Raw genomic sequence first — 20,652 nt, forward strand, 5'->3', positions numbered from 1 at the left:
CAAAATTGAGCTCCATTGGTCTATTAGTTTGGGTGTTATTGAACGAGAAATGAAGATACACCATCCTATTTTGAACACTTGCGCGATTTGTGAAGTAATTGCTCAAATATTATATTTTCAGGTCAATATATTGAAATATAACATAGGAGAATTAACCCGTCACTTATTTCCACATCTCCTATAATTAAATAATTGAAAAATGAACCTAGCCATGGTCGCTTTGGTCTCCCTCTACATCGCATTATTCCCCTAGGTATGCTCCATTCGCCCCACATGACTCCACCGAAGAAGTCAAATGATACAGCTTCATCCATTGGGTTTATTCCTAATTTTCGAGTACCTTCCTGCTGTTCTTCCCACCTGTACGCTCGCTGTGTTCATGTCTGTTATGTCTAATTTAGGAATAAGAGATCCTGAGTCAACCCACCATTAACTCTCGTACAGCAAAGTCGGTCAGAAGAACATACCATTGTAAAGATAGCTTTGTCCGTTAGTCCGACAACCGCTTCTTTTCCATATGGACATACAAAAAAGATAAGCCAAAATTAGTACACTTTTTGTGCAATCTTTTCCTCCGTAACCCTATAAATGGAGGTTAATTCAAAGCCGACATGTATACTATATGTTTGCTGTTATCATATTCACAATATACGTACGTTTAATGTACTACGGTACTGTTGTATATAGTGTGTGTATGTGAAGATGAGGGTGGTGGGACAAATACAAATACTCAGTCCCCAAGTCAGAGAAATCAAACAGACGTGATTATAATCACCGACCCACGACAATGGAATGCAGGACCTTCTTAGCTGAAGGCTTCAGCGCTGAATATTCAGCGAAGGAATCGGACAAACTGAAAATATACCGGAATTCGTAACTTTTTAATTAATTCCTCCCGATTTTTAGTAGATTTGGAGCTGTTAGACGTCTTATAAATCTGAGGTCTATTTTTTGTTAGGGACTTTACGTCGCACCGACACAGATAGGTCTTATGGCGACGATGGGATATGAAAGGCCTAGGAGTTGGAAGGAAGCGGCCGTGGCCTTCATTAAGGTACAGCCCCAGCATTTGCCTAGTGTGAAAATGGAAAAGCACGGAAAATCGTCTTCAGGGCTGCCGACAGTGGGATTCGAACCCACTATCTCCCAGATGCAAGCTCACAGCCGCGCGCCTCTACGCTCACGGCTAACTCGCCCGGTTGAGGTCTGTTAGGACAAATAATTTACTAAGGAATATTCTAGGTGTAGGAAACCTCTAAATAGACCGGCGTATTCACTACGCTGGGCAACCCTCAGACTATCGGCTATCGCCCTCATATCGTTCATTCATGGCATTGTTATGCTCACGTAACCATGGTACCTGGTCTAGAAGTAAGTCATTACGTAATTTTTCGCAATCAATTTAGCAAATAATATGTTTTCAGGTCTATATTTTGAAATAAAACATAGTCATGTATTAGAACCCTCTGAAAATACTTTTTTTTTTTTAATTTCATTAAAGTCCACCCAGCGGCTTAGAAGTGATGTCGTTTCAGAAAGTAGACAGAGAGATATAGTGAATACTAGCAATATATGTAATAATAATAATAATAATAATAATAATAATAATAATAATAATAATAATAATTCAATAACTAAAAATTTTAGTATATATGAATTTGGAATTTTTATGAGTAAAAATGTTTCCCAGAGCTTTAAAATAATGAAAATTGCTTGTTCATTTTACGTGTTCTGCAATGAAATGAAAAACAAGCAAAGCAAGCTTGTGGTTTTCTGTAACTATTCATATCGTGATCCATATTGACTTTTCACTTCCGAAACCTAGCAAGCATTGACCAGCATTCAGATCACGTCGGTGAGAAACCAGAAACGATATCACTCGGCTATCACAGCCCCAAATTCACAGCAAACAAGTCCCCTTGGGAATGTCGGTCGATGGTATCTAAGCAGACCTGAACACTGAAAAACTCCGTTTCTTCCAGCAGTAGAGGAGTATACCAAATGTATAATAAGTCACTAGCTTGTAAGTTCTTGGGAAGTACTCCAAGAGATTATTGTTTACATGACAGAATAGATGGAGCACTCCCTGCACCCGACGTATCTAACGCGGGTACGTTTCCCAGTATTTGGAACAATAAAACAATATATATACCACCGTACTTGTGACTGAATCTGAAATACAGATGCAATTTAGTTCTAAAATCCACATTTTAAAAATCTATTATACATAAAATTGTAGGGGATCCACTGTCTGTAATTTCGTTTATTTTGCCAACTCTGTCTTAGTGGTTTTTATTTTTCGTGTTTCTCCGTTTGTCTGTTCCACCATCACGGCGAAACGTCCAGATAGATCTCGACCATACTTCATATTTCGAATCTCATCCAGGAGCAGATTTAGATATGCATATACCGAGCTCGATAGCTGCAGTCGTTTAAGTGCGGCCAGTATCCGGTAATCGGGAGATAGCGGGTTCGAGCCCCACTGTCGGCAGCCCTGAAGATGGTTTTTCGTGGTTTCCCATTTTCACACCAGGAAAATGACAGGGCTGTACCTTAATTAAGGCCACGGCAGCTTCCTTCCAATTCCTAGGCCTTTCCTATCCCATCGTCGCCGTAAGACATATCTGTGTCGGTGCGACGTAAAGCAAATAGCAAAAAAAAAAAAAAAAAAAAAGATATGCATATAATTTACAAATTACTTAACAGACTGGGGGAGATCAAACGAGTTATTTGATATTTTAGCAAATAATATGTTTTCAGGTCTATATTTTGAAATAAAACATAGTCATGTATTAGAACCCTCTGAAAATACTTTTTTTTTAATTTCATTAAAGTCCACCCAGCGGCTTAGAACGTTTCAGAAAGTAGACAGAGATATAGTGAATAGGTGCAATATATGTAATAATAATAATAATAATAATAATAATAATAATAATAATAATAATAATAATTCAATAACAAAACATTTTAGGATATATGAATTTGGAATTTTTATGAGTAAAAATGTTTCCCAGAGCTTTAAAATAATGAAAATTGCTTGTTCATTTTACGTGTTCTGCAATGAACTGAAAAACAAGCAAAGCAAGCTTGTGGTTTTCTGTAACTATTCATATCGTGATCCATATTGACTTTTCACTTCCAAAACCTAGCAAGCATTGACCAGCATTCAGATCACGTCGGTGAGAAACCAGAAACGATATCACTCGGCTATCACAGCCCCAAATTCACAGCAAACAAGTCCCCTTGGGAATGTCGGTCGATGGTATCTAAGCAGACCTGAACACTGAAAAACTCCATTTCTTCCAGCGGTATTGCTTTTCTGTAAAATCTGTAGACTAACTTATATGTGAAACGTCCCTTCATTTTAAATAAGTTGTGATATCTACATAATTTTGCTTACTCTTCAAATGACGGAAAAAATTACTGTGGGTGGGGGCGGTAGAATAACACCCACGCTATCCCCTGCCTGTCGTAAGAGGCAACTAAAAGGGGCCCCAGGGGCTCTGAATTTTGGAGCGTGGATTCTCGCTTTCATCTATCCTATCTGACCTCCCTTAGTAAACTCTTGTTCTTTTCCGACCCCGACGGTATTACGTATGGAGGCCTAGGGAGTCTTTCATTTTCACGCCCTACGTGGCCCTTGTCTTCCTTTGGCCGATAACTTCATTTTTCGAAGTGTTAGATCCCTTCCATTTTTTTCTCTCTGATTAGTGTTATATAGAGGATGGTTGCCTAGTTGTACTTCCTCTTAAAACAATAATCACCACCACCACCACCTCGCAGACCAACAATGAATCTTCCGGTTACCATGGTCACGTCTTTGGCTGCTTGCCAGCAGGTAACTAACGTAATGCCATTTCCGTGATCATCCCTGTAAACTCGTGGTTTTTCGTCGGGTAGGAGGGACGTCAATCTGCCATTCTGCGGGATATTTGCGGAATACCGCTGGAGTTTAAAATCGTCTTCGAATAGTATTAAGCGTGGCTGTTAATATTTCATCAGTACCGTGGAGTGGAGCCCGTTATTTCACACTTGAGATGTGTTTTGGCAATTGCTATAGTCACTGTATTTTTCCACTTTCGTTTTCTCCTTTAATTTCTTGTCCCTGCCTTGCCTTTTTAGACTTATGTAATAACACTATGTCTTCTCCTTATCTGATTACCTAAGAATACCTACGCCTAAATTTCTCCTCTGTTACCGCTTTCTTAAATCAGTAACTCATATAATCAGAATTTAGTGAGGGACATTTCACTTTTCCAATACATTCACATGGTACTTACGTGTTTGTCCTATACGACTGTCCTCGGTATTATTATCCTATCTTTAATTAATGTCAACTTTCTTCCTTACTTTCTCCGTATGTATGCGAGTGCTAATCCCGAAACATGGACTCTTCTTTCCTTGAAGTGATACTATGTACTATTTCTTTCGTGCACTTTTCCTTCGCAGTCTGTGATTTCACCGATTAAGTCACATAACGTACTGTTAACTGCAACTTATTTAGCGTCAATAGGTAGGTTGTGACACTTTTGAAAGTTGGTGCTTCTTCCTATGGCAACTAAAAACCGAACTGCTCTTTGAAAGTCTTCTTTTAAAGCCTAAAAACATACAGTCCACGTCCAGGGCATCTGAAAATGCCGGTTTGAATGCAGGCAGATTTAGGAAAACATTTGGGTTCAGCTTGCAGAGAGAAGGTAATTGAAAATCTATGGCGTCTGAGGCTGCTTTCAATAATGTTGCTTTACGTCCCAAGGTTTCCGAAGACACCGAAGAGCCGGATATTTTGTGACACAAGAGTTCATTATGTACAGGTAGATCTATCGACATGAGCTTTGCAGATCTCCAGCTTCCCACAAAAAACACATCTTCGCGTACCATCAAACTGAGGGAGGATCAAACCCACTACCGGTTTTGAAATTTGGGGATCGGGAGGAGAACGCAAGTGCAAGCATTTTCTTCATCCAGTGGGGTATATTTTTCCAAAGCGATGTCCTATAGTTATTATGGGCTTAAGAATGTATTGAATGTCCTCATTTAGCCCCCCCCCCCAATTCAAGAAGTGGTCCCTATCTACCAAACGAGCTAGAAAAATTAATTTCGACAGAATTATATCGTTTAGAATGTAACCGACTGAAAGATTTGAAAATGTTCAAAAGTTTATTTAACTTTTTACCCCCGAAAAATATCGAAATATTGAGGCAATATTAATCAAGGTACCGACCCTCGTTCCGAGTATTTGGAGGTTAAGCGGTAAGTCATATCACAAAGCGTATAACCCAATTAAAACCCAATTTGGAATGTTATACAAATTTGGTCCTATGACTTTTAGTCGTATCTAGATTCCCTATACGTTAGATAAAACTACATTTCTCGATCTGTACGCAAATTTCACGCTATTCTAAGTTTCTAACTAAATCTAACACATAAAGAGTAAATACGATAAAATTGATAGGTCCAGCCATGTAGACCACTAAAAGCGGATTCTGATGGCGCAATCCATTTGTCGATATGCCATACCGTTTAGCAGCAGTTAGTCTCGAAATGTCTGCAATTATAAATGGGCACATACTTTCGTAGATCTACACTGAAGTCGATTTGCAGCGATCTAGAAAGGGGGCATGTCATTATAATTAAAATACCCAAATCGATAGTGAATGCCAGTAGGAGAAGGGTCTGCTATTGTAATCAAAACTCCCCCCATCGAGTGTGACACGCTTACCATTATAATGGGAACTACCCAACGACACATTACCTGGCATTACGAAATGGGACCTGCCATTGTAATGAAAAATTACCTTCTCAGTTTGACTGGCAGTAGGCGAGGACGCCTGCAGTTTTGGTCAAAACTCCCCTGCTCTATTGTATTCGGCAGTAGGCAAGGGCGCCGGCCATTATAAACACAATTGCCCAACTAGATTGTGACAAGTAAGTAGGCAAAGTTGCCTCTCATTATAATGAAGACACCCCAGTTCGATTGTAACTGGTATTAGGCAAGTGTTAGGGGCCGGTGACCTTAGATGTTAGGCCCTTTTAAACACCCAGCATCATCATCATTAATAGGCAAGTGAGCTTACCCCGCAACGTGCACCTTAGATGGAAAGAACGTATGGGGAACTCTCTGTGGTGTTTCTCGCGTAATGCTAAGGGTCATGCAATTTGGTAAAATCTTACTCACTGCGTTTACAGTAGTTTATTTAGAAATCCGTACACGAGTACAATGTAGAATACCGTAGCAAAGCACGGACATGTTTTCCTGTAAGGACATAATAATTTAATATATCGTTTTCGATCCCGATTCTGTTCGGTGGTATGTGAAGAGACCCAAATACGTCGGCCTAGTCTTGATATATGTGCTGGCATCTAAAATAATTCGTTTAGGACAAATTTTTCGCTCTTCGGCTTATCGCAAACCGTAAAAGTATTTGGTGGGATACCAAATCGCCATAATAATAATAATAATAATAATAATAATAATAATAATAATAATAATAATAATAATAATAATAATAATAATAATTAATAATAATGATTTCGTGTAGCTCTTTCTAGCCGAGTGCAGCCCTTGTACGGCAGACCCGCTGATGAGGGTGGGCGACATCAGCAATGTGTAGGTAACTGCGTGTAATTGTGGTGGAGGATAGTATTATGTGTGGTGCATGAGTTGCAGGGATGTTGGGGACAGCACAAACACCCAGCCCCCGGGCCATTGGAATTAACCAATGAAGGTTAAAATCCCCGACCCGGCCGGAAATCGAACCCGGGACCCTCTGAACCGAAGGCCAGTACGCTGACCATTCAGCCAACGAGTCGGGCATAATAATAATAATAATAATAATAATAATAATAATAATAATAATAATAATAATAATAATAATAATAATAATACGTAAGACATAAGGGATAGAGGCCTGAGAGTAATTTAGATTTTTATATTCTTGTTGTTGTTTAAGGGGCCTAACATCTAGGTCATCAGATCACATTACATGCAGGCATTAGAAGTGGTGGAATATATAAGAAACTCTTTTCAAGGGGAGCATTAAATAATTAGAGAAGAGGAAACATGCAAAATAAACGGATACATGTAAGAAGTAAGACAATCCACATCACACATCCCTAAATTCTTCGCACCATTAGTTAATAAGAGAACGAGGAAGAAAAGCTCAGTTTACATTACTACCTAAGGAAGGTTATTATTTTCGCTTTACCTTTATTGCCTCAATCAATAATCAGGAATGCTACCTCAGTTACTTCAGTGCCTTTAGAACCTCCCTCATCATTATAGGGTATATATGGCATGCAAATGAGGAGTGATTTCACGTAATGGGTTCAGATGTTTGTTGGGTAATGGCTGAATATTTTATGCTGCTTTCTGCAATTGATTGTCAGATATACAATAATTTTTGTAACGATCTCATTTTATATCTTAACTTGAGAAAAACGAACTATCCATCATAATATAACACAGAGGTCACTTTACTCCCACCGTCTTGTAATGATCGGGGACTTCAATACTTCTTTTTTTCTTTACGTCGCACCGACACAGATAAGTCTAATGGAGACGATGGGATAGGCCTAATTAAGGTAGAAACGCAACATTTTCCGAGTGAGAAAATGGGAGAGACGGGAAAAACATCTGCAGGCTGAGGACAGTGGGGTTCGAAACCACTATCTCCCGAATGCAAGCTGATATCTATGTGACCCAAACCGCGCATCCACTCGCTAGGTCTTTCCTTTACGTCTTCGGTGATCAACTCGTGAATAGTTGTCCTGTACACTTTCATATGCTTTCCTACATTTGTGGTATAATGTTGACCGGGCGAGTTGGCCGTGCGCGTAGAGGCTCGCGGCTGTGAGCTTGCATCCGGGAGATAGTAGGTTCGAATCCCACTATCGGCAGCCCTGAAAATGGTTTTCCGTGGTTTCCCATTTTCACACCAGGCAAATGCTGGGGCTGTACCTTAATTAAGGCCACGGCCGCTTCCTTCCAACTCCTAAGCCTTTCCTATCCCATCGTCGCCATAAGACCTATCTGTGTCGGTGCGACGTAAAGCCCCTAGCAAAAAAAAAAAACAAGTATAATGTTGATCCACGGTCGGACTGCCTTATCCAACTGCATTTAAGTGAGTTCATTACCATTTTAATTGCTTCCTTCCATACTTCTAAGTTATTAAGAAACCAAAATATATCCCAAGCTATTAACAATTTTGTGTAAGGCAAGAAGATTAAAAAATGAAAAAGGAACTAAGTGCGAAAACACTTCTTGAATAATAGTGGAAAACAATAGGTTCTACCCAGTATGTTAACCCAAAGCAATCTTGAAGTAATATTTAATTCTTATTGTCACATGAATTAAAGTTCTAAGAGGAATCCGAGGCAAAATGTCGAAACTCTGTAGAGCATGTTATGTTACAACAGTGGCATGGGGGCGTGCATTATCCTGTTGGAAAACACCCCCGGGAATGCTGTTCATGAATGGCAGCACAACGTCGAATCTCCAGACGGGCGTACACATCTGCAGTCAGGGTGCGTGGGATAACCGCGAGAGTGCTCCTGCTGTCATAGGAAATTCCTCCCCAGACCAGAACTCCCGGCGTAATTCCAGTGTGACGACGCCGCGAACAGGTGGAATGCAGGCGCTCGCCTGGCCCCCTTCTAACCAACACACGGTCATCACAGGCACCAAGGCAGAACCGGCTTTCATCTGAAAACACAACGGATCTCCACTCCATCCTCCAGTGTGCTTTCGCTTGACACCACTGAAGTCGCAGGCGGAGGTGGTTTGGTGGAAGTGGAATGCACGCCGCAGTGCGTCTGACTCGGAGCTGTCCTTCAAGTGACCGATTTCGAACAGCGTTGAGTCACTGTGGTGCCAACTGCCGCTCGAATATCTGCTGCAGACGCAGTCCGCTGCGCCACAGACATACGCCGAATAGAGCGGTCCTCCCACTCGGTGGTGCCACGGGGACGTCCGGAGCCCAGTATTCTTTCGAGCGTACCTTCTCGTAACCACTGCTGCCAGCACGCATGCACAGTGGAGACGTTCTTGCCAAGTCGTTCTGCAATGGCGCAGAAGGAAAATCCACCTTCATGTTGCCCTATATACGGCCTCGTTCAACCATAGTAAACTACTGATACAGGCCTCTACGTCGTCGTAAAGGCATTCTTGACCCACTCACAGTCACTCCGTCCAACCTGACAGGTAACTAACGCTCTTGCTTTTTTTTTTTTTTTTCGGGGGGGCCCCCGAAGCCCGCTCCCCCCGCGTGACCAACGACTCAATCTACATGGCCTCCGACATGCTATTATTTCTAAGAAGAAGAAAGAGATAGCAGGGAGGAGTGGGAAGTGATACAAGGAGTATCTGCCGGTTTCCGAGTCAGACTCGCTACCACGGCAAAGTTTGTATTGGTTGGATAGTGTTAAGGTATGGTATTGAAGGGTCAGGGAAAAACCACATAGGCAGAAAGAAGAAAGAGCCTACATGTAAAACCTGACATCTTTTGATAGCACATGCAAGGATGTGGGCTGGAAAAGACCAGAAGTTGTGTTAATTAGGAACAGGTAACATGCACAAAACATAAACCAATTCCTCGCCATTCCATCGCCTGGGGATCAGTCCGTCTGGGCACTGCTGGGACTAGCGCGGTCCTTGCCGGCTGCGGAGCCATGCGTCAAGTACCACTAGGGCCTGTCGCACGGCTCCACCTCCTTGGGGTACCTCGTACCCAGTCTCCGATCCTGGAGAATGAGGCCAAGCCCGCCGAGGCGGGGGCCTCCTTCCTCTCTGCCCGCGCCATGGCCCTGTAGACTGGGCAACTGCGGTGGGAGGCCGGGTGGCCCCCCGCGCAATTAGCGCACACCGGCGCCTCCTTAAGTGTTACGCAGGCCGTGTAGTGGTGATCACCACCACAGCGGTTGCACTTCACTTGGAGTCCACAGCTAACCTGGCGGTGGCCCCACCTCAGACAGCGGAAACACTGCAAGAGCTGCTGAGGGGGACGTTGTACTCTCACCTGACTGCCGCTACCCGCTGAGGTCCTCTCCTGATTGGCTCCTCGGTTGACTGCTGTCCTGGGAGCAGTCTTGGGTTGCGGCTGGGCGGTCCTCTCCTGATGAGCCAGCGTCGCCTTCTGGTTTCTAGTGCGGCGTCGTCTTCTTCTTCTTCTTCTTCCCTGGGGCTGCTTCTCGGCTGGGGGGGAGGCCTCGTCCTGGTGGCCCTCCTCCCGACCTGGTGACCCCGGGGTGACTGGTGGTTCCGCTGTGTTGCCATCTGCTTCTTCCTCCTGGGTGGCGGCGGCGGCGTCGGTCGGTGCTAACACTCGACTGCGTTCCCTGTCCTGTGGGGCGCACATCGAGGTCTGCATCTCGAACGACATGTTGGCTGGCAGGGCCTGGACGGCGGCCTCAGCACGCCAAGGGGCGTCCTTGTCCACTGCTGTGCTGCCATCCACCATCACGGGCGCTCTCCTGGTTTGCGCCCGGGTTACAGGCCCCTCCTGGTAGGCCTGCGTCTGCGACCACTTCGCCTTGGTAGGTGGGCGACGATCCTGGTTGGCGGCCTTGTTGGTCTGCGTGTACTTCGTAGAGTACAGCTTTCCAACTGGGGTCGCGTCGTCGCGGCGCTCGGGAGCGCCGCCGTCGTCCTCGGTCATTGGCTCCGTCTGCGTGGCTGCCTCTTGGTAGCCCGAGACGTTCAGGTGCTCCCTGAGTCCTGGTAGCCGGGCAACCTGGAACTGCTGGGACGCTCGCTCCTCGTAGACCTTGAAGCTGGCTGCGTCGTTAGGGCGAATGATGATCGCCCAGGTAGCAACCATAATGCCGATGATCGGCAGGAGTATAATAACGCTCTTGCACAGTACAGCCCGTATTTAAAGCAAACCTCATGTGCAACGTCATGGGGCCGCTACTAGTGCCACGCTAAAGTGATTTGCGGGAAATATGAATCAACGGCATCTCTCAGATGTATAACCACGGCTACAAACATTCGTTGATATAGCACAACCCCTTCTTGGTGTTTGGATATTTTTTCCGCCAGTGTAGATGTATTAGAGATCACACATTTGAATTGCACCATCGGCAGCCTTGACGATTATTTTCCGTACTCCTCCCCGTTTTTACATCCGACAAATACTGGGGCTGTTATTAAGGCCACAACTCTTTCTTCCCAGTTCTTGCCTTTACCTATCTCATAGTTTCCGAAAGCTTACCTGGATTAGCGCAACGATTATCCACAAAAAATTATTCATACACATACAACCTACTTTTTAGTGGCAGTATGAAATGAAATGTCGTATGGCGTTTAGTGCCGGGATATCCCAGGACGGGTTCGGCTCGCCAAGTGCAGGTCTTTCTATTTGACTCCCCTAGGCGACCTGCGCGTCGTGATGAGGATGAAATGATGATGAAGACAACACATACACCCAGCCCCCGTGCCATTGGAATTAACCAATTAAGGTTAAAATCCCCAACCCGGGAGGGAATCGAACCCGGGATCCTCTCAACCAAAGGCCAGTACGCTGACGGTTCAGCCAGCGAGTCGGACAGTGGCAGTATTTTGTGTGCTTACTAGGCAGTAAATGCAATAACTTAATCCCTCCCGGTTGATGTATTTGACAGCCCTCTGACGATCGAGACAAGTTATTCTGATATGGATGTAGTCGAAGTGACCTATAATTACGGGGAAATTACCCCAAATGTAAGAAAATATATCGGTCGCAAAGAATCGTAGTCAAGTTGACAGTTACCGGACTGTCCCTTGTGTCATATGTTTCATGGTACATAAGCTCTAATAGTGATTCACTCCGTAAGTTTGAGGTTAAACAGTGTTCTCGGCAGTGTTTAAACATGTTCGGATGAACATAGGTTTTAGACAGTGTCTAAGTGATACATAACGTCTTTGCAACGCGGCAGCTATACTTAGACGTTGTTTAACCGTAAACATCGTCTAAATACCGTTTCTGCAATCGGCCCAGTGTGTCCAAACTTCCAGCGGGGCCGGGAAACCACATGCATGTACTGAGCGGTATATTCCTAACCTCACGCGTATTATATTGCCGATATTATTACATTTATTATTTATGCATGCAACAGTCCTTCAGCATTCAGACATTCCTGGTTATCTTCTAATGAAATTCCCATTCAGTGATCCCGTTGTTCATAATTTATTCACGAGACTTCTGACTGTTTCTCTGCCTGGAACTGTAACCCCGGGAAATCACTTGTGAAATCGCCTACACACCTCTCTACACTACTCGGTTGTTGCATATGTGTTATACATAAACACTCTTTGTTCAAGCGTGATTTTTCACTGGCATCAATATATTCCTTCTGCTTGTCCAGTGATTCTCTAGGATTTATTAGTAGTTCACCTGATTTATCCAAAACACTGTTCATATCCTTTTTCACTCCCTTTCTAATACTTTTTATTACTATCCAGAATAGTTTCCTTGCGCTTGACGAAGCTTTTCCAGGTTGTTACCAAAATTTTCCCATGACTTTCTGGAATAAACAATATTATTTCTTTCACTCTGTTTATCTACGTACAATTAATTCCCTATCTGCATCAGTCCTTGTTTGGAGCCATTTCTGATAGTTTTCTTTTTTACGTTTACATGCTGCCATACACCCGATCATTTCGAAAATTTGTTCGCTTTTTTCCATGTTTACAAACAGTTGTTACGTGGCATTCCCTTGCAGTTTATACTACAGCATCCCTGATTGTTATCCATTCTCTTTCTATATCCTGAAACTTCTTACTGTCTATTGTTTGGTACTTTTCACTAGTAATATTTTTGTACTGCTCTGGGATTTGTTATTTATTCTCGTCTTAGATGTTCTTTACTCTTTTTTCGTCTGCAGACAGATTTATTACAAAAGCGAAATAACCGAAATAAGTGCATCAGTCTTCATAATTTTCGATTAGAAATATTGTCACTATCTTACTCGTCTATGAAACTGGGCGTTAATTCACCTGTCCGAAGTAACTTGTATTCTTCTATTCTCCCATTGCAATTACTATTAGCACTAACAGACACACACACTCAGCCTACGGTTGGAAGAAATCCGACAGTTCGCTGTCACTCAAGCTTAGCTGTGATGTCAAGATCAAGAGAACAGGCAGCGGAAGGCGAAGATGGTACACGGAACTCCTCTCTGGGAACACCCGCGCCGTCATGTCTCCGAGGGGTGATGGAAAACGCCTGCTGCATCCCTCTGTTCTGTCAGTTGTAGTTAGACCGTCACTTTCGAGATTTAGCAGTCTTTCTATGATGGCGCATTGTAGTACCTCACTGATATACTGATCTAATGATTCTTCTTCCTCGTCTCAAGACTTATAAGTTTCGATCGTGTTTATTGTCAGCAGCTTTTAATCATACAACTACAATAGGACACATTCTCCTGTGTTCACCTGAAGGTTTTGATGCATTTATTTATCCTCCTGGTATGGCTTTCAGTGCCGGGTGTGTCTGAGGATATGTTCGGGTCGTCTACTGCAGGTCTTTCCATTTAAAGTCCATGGGCAACCTGCGCGTCTGGGTGTGAGATGATAACGATGAATGAAGAGGGTGAACTCCGGTGTCGGCACTTACCCCACTCCTGTCGAATAACAGCAAGGGGTCTGTTCAAGGCTTAATATTTTCATCTGACGGACGAATCACATCAGTAGCGTCATATGCCCTCACTCCATACGAATACTGTGGAGAGGTCTGGAATTGGACACAGGCCTTTTGCGCGAAATCTATACAGAAGAATGTAGATCTAAAACTGAAATGGGATACTCACATGGATATTATTTCAAGTAAATATCAACAGTAGTGTAGCTCTTGAGATCCGTTAGAAGGAAAGTATCTTGTAAATATTAAAAATGCATTCTTTGATAGTATTCTTCAATGGAATTCTAACGTGCGAAAACTGAAGCTAGGTAAGTTTCAGAAAGAGACGTTACGTATTGTAATAAAATCCCCTAAAATTGCCTATTCCAGGCCTTTCTGTTAAGCTATCTGTCATAACTGTTGTGAACACGTGTAGCATATGTATAACGTACTTCTTAAAGTAGTCTGTATGGAGGAACCGATAAAATTACACTGAGAGTCATGTTCACAAATGAGTCGTCCGCTTGCAAACCCTTTTTAATCACTCATAAGCGTAATAGAGGAAATTGCCAAAAACGTCTTGCGGCTAATTCCCAATAGATAAATTAATGATTTTTTCTTTCAGGAAAAATCGCTGATTTTAATATTGCTGGATAATCTCAGCAAATAGTTTTTCGAACTATAATAATTTGAAGTTCATGAATAGCAAATTTTGCTACTGGAATTCAAATTTGGTAGGTTTGCATTGATGGCCATCGTGATTATATTCTGATTTGAAGAACCTGTCAAATTTTACTTTCGCTTTGCAAAACCTACCAGAGTTACAGCAGGACTGACTTTCTTCTTGTCTTTCTTGGCGTGTTTTAACTCATTTTAAGTGTTATAAAAAGCAACAGGCTGCAATATTACAATATTTTGGAACAAGTAACTGGGAATTGACAGCCAAGTGAAATCAATTAAAATAAGTGATCACAAAATATTTAATATCAAGTAATGTGTTTTTTTTCATGTTAAAATTCACCCCAATTCTCTTGAGCTGAATTCGAAAGCAATTAAACAATTCTAAGAAATATTCAAGTAAAAGTCTAGTAAAATAACTAACAAAATTATGTATATGCAGGATGTTTCTGTAAGAGCGTGCAAATATTTAACAGGACATAGGGGATGCTCCACTGAACAATTTGAGGTAGGGACCTGAGGTCGGATAAAGCCAGCTTAAGGAGATAATAGGTATACAATCACATTACTGTGTACTTTTTTATTTACATTAGTTACAGTTAAGTGCAAATACCATTATTGACACAGTGAACGTACCATTTGCACTGTATCTTACAAAATATGCTGAAACTGGCGGCCATCAACCGCAATGCATGCGTAATTCATAGCACGTTCTGTAAATACGATACAACAGAGCCACCTTACGGACAGGTAATATAAACAAAACCTGCATCATGACGTCCTCCTTGTTTCCTTACAGGAAATGAAGAATATACATGTAAATAAACAGCACAGTACGTGAAAACTTGTAGGCATGTTAGTTGTAAATAAGCTGGAAAACAGTAATGCGACACAAAGCAGTCTCCTTAAGCCGCCTTCTCCGACCCCAGGTTCCCTACATCAAATTCTTCAGTGTCCTATAAATATTTTACACGCTCTTACAGAAACACCCAATATCTTATATGGACATGAGTTCGGAACCTGATTATTTCCATGTTAAAACTCGCTTTCTACAACTCTATATAGTACATTACACACGAGAAACACTCAGAAACAGAACGTCCCAGTACCGAGCGAGTTCGTCGTGCGGTTACGGTCAAGCATGCTGGACTTTCATTCGGGAGATGGTGAATTCAAATCCCGCCGTCGGCAGCTCTGAAGATGGCTTTCTCTTTTTTCATTTTTAAACCAGGAAAATGTTGCGGATTTACCTTAATTAAGCCCTTCCTCGTCCTTCCGTAACCTAATACCTTCGATGTGTTACCGAGAAGTTAAGCCATTACAAGATAGCAACATATCACATGAAACGTTCAATATGCCCTTCGTTAGCATGATACATGCCTCAATCCATTATCTGTGATTGAATGCGACTTATTTCGAGTACAATGCTGCCATTCATCCAAACTGTTTGTGCCAGTACTCATTCTCACTACTTTCATGTCTGTTACTTCTAGCCTCAGCACACCCAGTTTTCACTCACGCTTAGCAATTTCGGGCTGAAAACAAACCAATGTAAAGACTTTCTTCCGATAGTCCAGCAACGGCTTGTTTGCTATATGGGTATATAAAATGAAAAGCCAGAATATATAACGCTTTAAATCGGGGTTTCTTTAAATCCTGCGTGTGTGTCCGGTGCAAGAAGAGTAGTCAGGAAACAGTACAGTACAATGTGGGGAGTATACATTTGGTTAGTAAACCAGATCTTGAAAAGAACTCTTTGTTTCAAAACTAATGTCTACAGACATAACCTATACCTTCAAAGAAATTAAATAACATATGAAATAAAATGCGTCTATCATCATGTGTTGCTGTAAGAGTATATCAAATCATCTCTCCCAGGAATTCATGTATTTGTTCGACGTTCAAGAACAATGTAGATCCTTCGAGATCCCTTGTTTACAGGTTGAAACGTGTGCTCATCTGCTGTTAAAACCAGCACCCTCAAAATCATTAAAAAGCGAGTCTGGCGACCTTCTCTTTAAGCCTATTACCTCACAAGGCATCCCCTCAATAAGATGCAGTGGCCACATCTTTCAAGAAAGGAGCCAGGTGAGTTAAAATATTGAAGACTACCTATTAACGGTAGAGGAGGGATGCTCCAATAAGCCAGGTGGAAAGGCGGCAACAAAGCGCTTCGCTTCTTACATATTACCTTACGCCTCTCCACTCCATCTTTCCCCGGCATGTGGAGAGCAAGAAGGGAGGGAGTTCAAAGATTCATGGAGCCCTCTATAATCTATAGACCTTAGTCTTCTCCAAGTTCCAATGATAGTAACAGGTAGGGGTCGGGAAGACACGAGCCCTTGGGGGAAGCTAAGCTGCGAATCTCTTTGGGCAGAAGTGTCCATAGCTTGTTTACCATAGGCTCACTTCAACACCACCGCATATAGCAGTATCTGAAAGCGTAATAAATACTTGATGTTCAAAAATTGACTGCGCCTCCACTTGTTTTAATAAAATTCCAGACACATTCTCCAGAGCAACGTTAGAAGCTATGAATACAACTAATCTGCGCCCTGCAAGAACGGAAGATTTCCTCTATATTCAACGCAACGTCGGACATGAAAGCCTAAGCCATAGTTGACGAAAGCATGATTTTTCCAAGCCCATGATCAGAGTTAGCAAGCCTGACTCTTGACGGGAGTTTCAGGTTTCGATTCCAGACCAGGTCAGGGATTTTTACCTAGATGCCTAGATTTGAAGGCAGTTCGAGGTCCACTCAGCCTCCATAAGAACGATTCAGGAGCAATCTGATGGTGAAATAGAGGCTCTAGAAAGCCAATAATGACGGCTGAGAGGATTTGTTGAGCTGACAACGCATCATCTCATATATTCAGGCTTTTGAGTTGAGCAGTGATTGCTTGGTTAGCCAAGGCCAATGATGACTCTAACACAATGGGGTTAGGTTTTTATTAAACAATAGACTGAACCCATTGAAATTCAACGCAATACTACGTCCTTGACGCGGTTAAGTATTATTTTCTGGCACTTTAAATCTGTTGAGTGACCACATTTGCTACGTGTAGTTAGCAGAGGCTAAATTCCCGGACTAATGTGTGTACTTGCAGAGAAAAATTGCCGCAGTGTCGCCGAAATGTAGCACTGTTAGAGCACCTCCTTAAACACTACATTTATTGTCTTATGCCTCGCTGGCACTATTTGTACTTTTAAACAGTCAAATTATTATACTCAAGACTACGTACAACTGACCATGGAAATAATGTAATACTAGCAGTTCTAAATATAAATTTTCTAAATAAAAAAAAAGGGATCGAAAGGTTAAAAACTAATGAGAAAATGTGACGACGCAGAATGGAATTGCGTCCAAACCAGGATTGCCAACTTCGGATTACAGAATTATAGTGCCGAGTCTTCAGAATTAACTATCTTTATCAATATTATCGTATGTATGTTGGTTATTCAGCTCAAAGGCTGGTTTGATCCTCTACAGCTCCACCAACAGCTGTCATAAATAGCCTAGGAGTCACTGAAGAGACATACTAGGGAAATGAGGAGTGAGGTAGTTTCCCGTTGCTTTCGTCACTGAGTCAAAAATTGCTATTACATATCAGTCTGCCATGCCCACTGAAATTCATGCATCAACTGATCCTATGAGCGATATTTTCGCACCATTCATGAGAGGGACTGGCTGCATAAGGAACGGTGTTACTAGAATCGCTCATACCTCGGTCACTTTCATATTGTCAAAGCCAAGGATGAGACTGAGACAGGTCAATGAAGGTAAATTTATTCTAGCCCATACCAGAAGACATAGTGCACTGTAAACACTACATCCTGTCAGCAAAGGCATATGTTTTAGAAAAAAACACTTTCAGTTTTCAACATCAAGATGATGACAAAGATACGCAGATGGCAGGAGGTCGGTATTTAGTCAGGAGAACAATTTGAGGCACACGCTTTCGCCAGTGCACCGTCACTGCATTGACCTACATAAGAGGCTTGCAGCGGTGTCTCAACGGCGCACTAGCCGCCAGCGTCTGGGAAAGGTGATGAGCCCATTGCTACACTGAGGCGAAATGCTGGTAATTCCGCTATTGAAAAAGCCTAAAGAGCTTAAATGAAGCCTAACAGCTTGGTCATCGGCCCTGTGAGGTAATAAATTGTGATTGAATCACCTTGGTAACCATGACTAACCCAAGGTCACATCTTCGAAGTACCCTGTACTCTATCTTGGTTGATCGCCCACCGCTGGTATAAATGTGTTAACGACAAATAGATCATGTGCCTCAGCACAGTGAGGATTCGGTAGCTATCTTAATGACTATTTCCAAAGCCCTGACCACCATGGCACCGGTCGTATCGATCCTGTTTGGAGCCAGTATGGTCATTCATATCTCCGCCAAAATGTAGGAACTCTTCAGGGCCAATTGATTACAGGTACCCGTCTAGGCTATTCCAAGATTCCTCCTTCTCTTCCCCAGCACACGCAGGCTGGGCCGCATAACATGAAACCACTCGCAACGCTACTGACTGTATGTTAATCCTTCTTGACATGAGACGCTCAGAAACACGTACAAAATGAACAACGTTTCCTTGCAAATTCTGTTGAACTGTGTCTGCCATGCCCTTTTGGGTGGCCTGTTTTTCCCGTCTGTTTTGTTTCCTGGACGTATGTGATGTGAACCAATCAGTTTTCCAAAGAATCGGCCCACTCTCTGGTTCGCCCTGTAAGAGGCCGATGTTGATGGTAGCTGGTCGTAGTTATTAAACTTGCTCCTTTAGGCTGTTCCGTCCTTGAACACCTAGCCCTCGCCCACCTCCCACGACGCTCAGGCAGAGATGACGCGCATCATTTATCGGAAACGCCGTAGCATAGGTTCAAAATTGATTTTACAACTTCATTATCTTTGACGCGAACAATCTGAAGTATTACATTAACCAGGTTGTCGCTTCACCTGACGCTATCATTTTAGTTTACTGCATTACGTTGAGAGGCATGTTGGCATGTTGTTCTGTTCTCCAAAGGTATTCTGTTTATGTGCATGATGAGTGTGATTTATTTTGGGTTACATACTGTGTCGGAAAATATGGATATGAATATGTGTCGCCTCTATAACAAGCGAGAAAAATTATGGGATAATCTACAGCTCATCATACTCCACGCTAACTCGTCTCAAACACGGCTTTCTCGTGATTTGAAAAAATACTAATTATTTTGTTATTAATTTGAATAGCCCCTAATGGTTGAAGATTTTATACAATCAGTCTGCATAAACTGGAAATTCATATTAATACGATCTTATTAAATGAGGGTTATTTATTTATTTATTTATTTATTTATTTATTTATTTATTTATTTATTTATTTATTTATTTATTTATTTATTTATTTATTTATTTATTTATTTATTTATTTATTTATTTATTGGCGGTAGTACCCAGCGTTGCCCGGATTTTTTTTGATAAGATTTATATTCTACTTTGTATACGGATATCAAAGTAGAATACTGTACAGGCAGTGAATAAGATATTTTAAATTGCAGATATCTTAGCGTTATCCCCATACGTTTTTAGAATGTTGCGATGATAATGGTAGGCCCCGTTGCCTACTGCGCGTTCATAATCGATTTGGGGAGTTTTCTTTATAATGGCAGGCCCCCTTTCCTACTTCCAGACACATCACAGTTGAGGAGCTTTTATTATAATGGACGGCATCTTCATTGCTGCCAGTCAAAATTGACTTGTGCTGTTATCATTATAATGACGGCCCCTTTTCCTAATGCCAGTCAGCTTACTCCCGATCACACTCGAGTTGGTGAGTTCCGATTATGTGCCTAATGCCAGTCACTTTTTAGATGGATTAATATTTTTCAAAGGTGGGCACCCTCGTCTGCTGCCAGACATAGTCGGATAGGGGAGTTTTGAACAAAATGCCATGCTTCCTTGCGTTATGTCAGTCAAATCGAGAAGAGAATTATTCATTACAATAGTAGGGCCCTTCTTACTAATGCCACCGAGCTCGATAGCTGTAGTCGCTTAAGTACGGCCAGTATCCAGTATTCGGGAGATAGTAGGTTCGAACCCCACTGTCGGCAGCCCTGAAAATGGTTTTCCGTGGTTTCCCATTTTCACACCAGGCAAATGCTGTGGCTGTACCTTAATTAAGGCCACGGCCGCTTCCTTCCCACTCCTAGCCCTTTCCTGTCCCATCGTCGCCATAAGACCTATCTGTGTCGGTGCGACGTACAGCAACTAGCTTACTAATGCCAGATAGACGGGAATTGGAGAAGGACGCCATTCCTACTGCCAGTGTAAGTCGATGTGGAGAGTATTGATTACAATAGCAGACGCCTTCCTACTGATAGTCACTATCGCTTTGTAAA

Source organism: Anabrus simplex, chromosome 1 (genome assembly GCF_040414725.1).
Source record: "Anabrus simplex isolate iqAnaSimp1 chromosome 1, ASM4041472v1, whole genome shotgun sequence".
In the NCBI taxonomy this organism is placed as follows: Eukaryota; Metazoa; Arthropoda; class Insecta; order Orthoptera; family Tettigoniidae; genus Anabrus; species Anabrus simplex.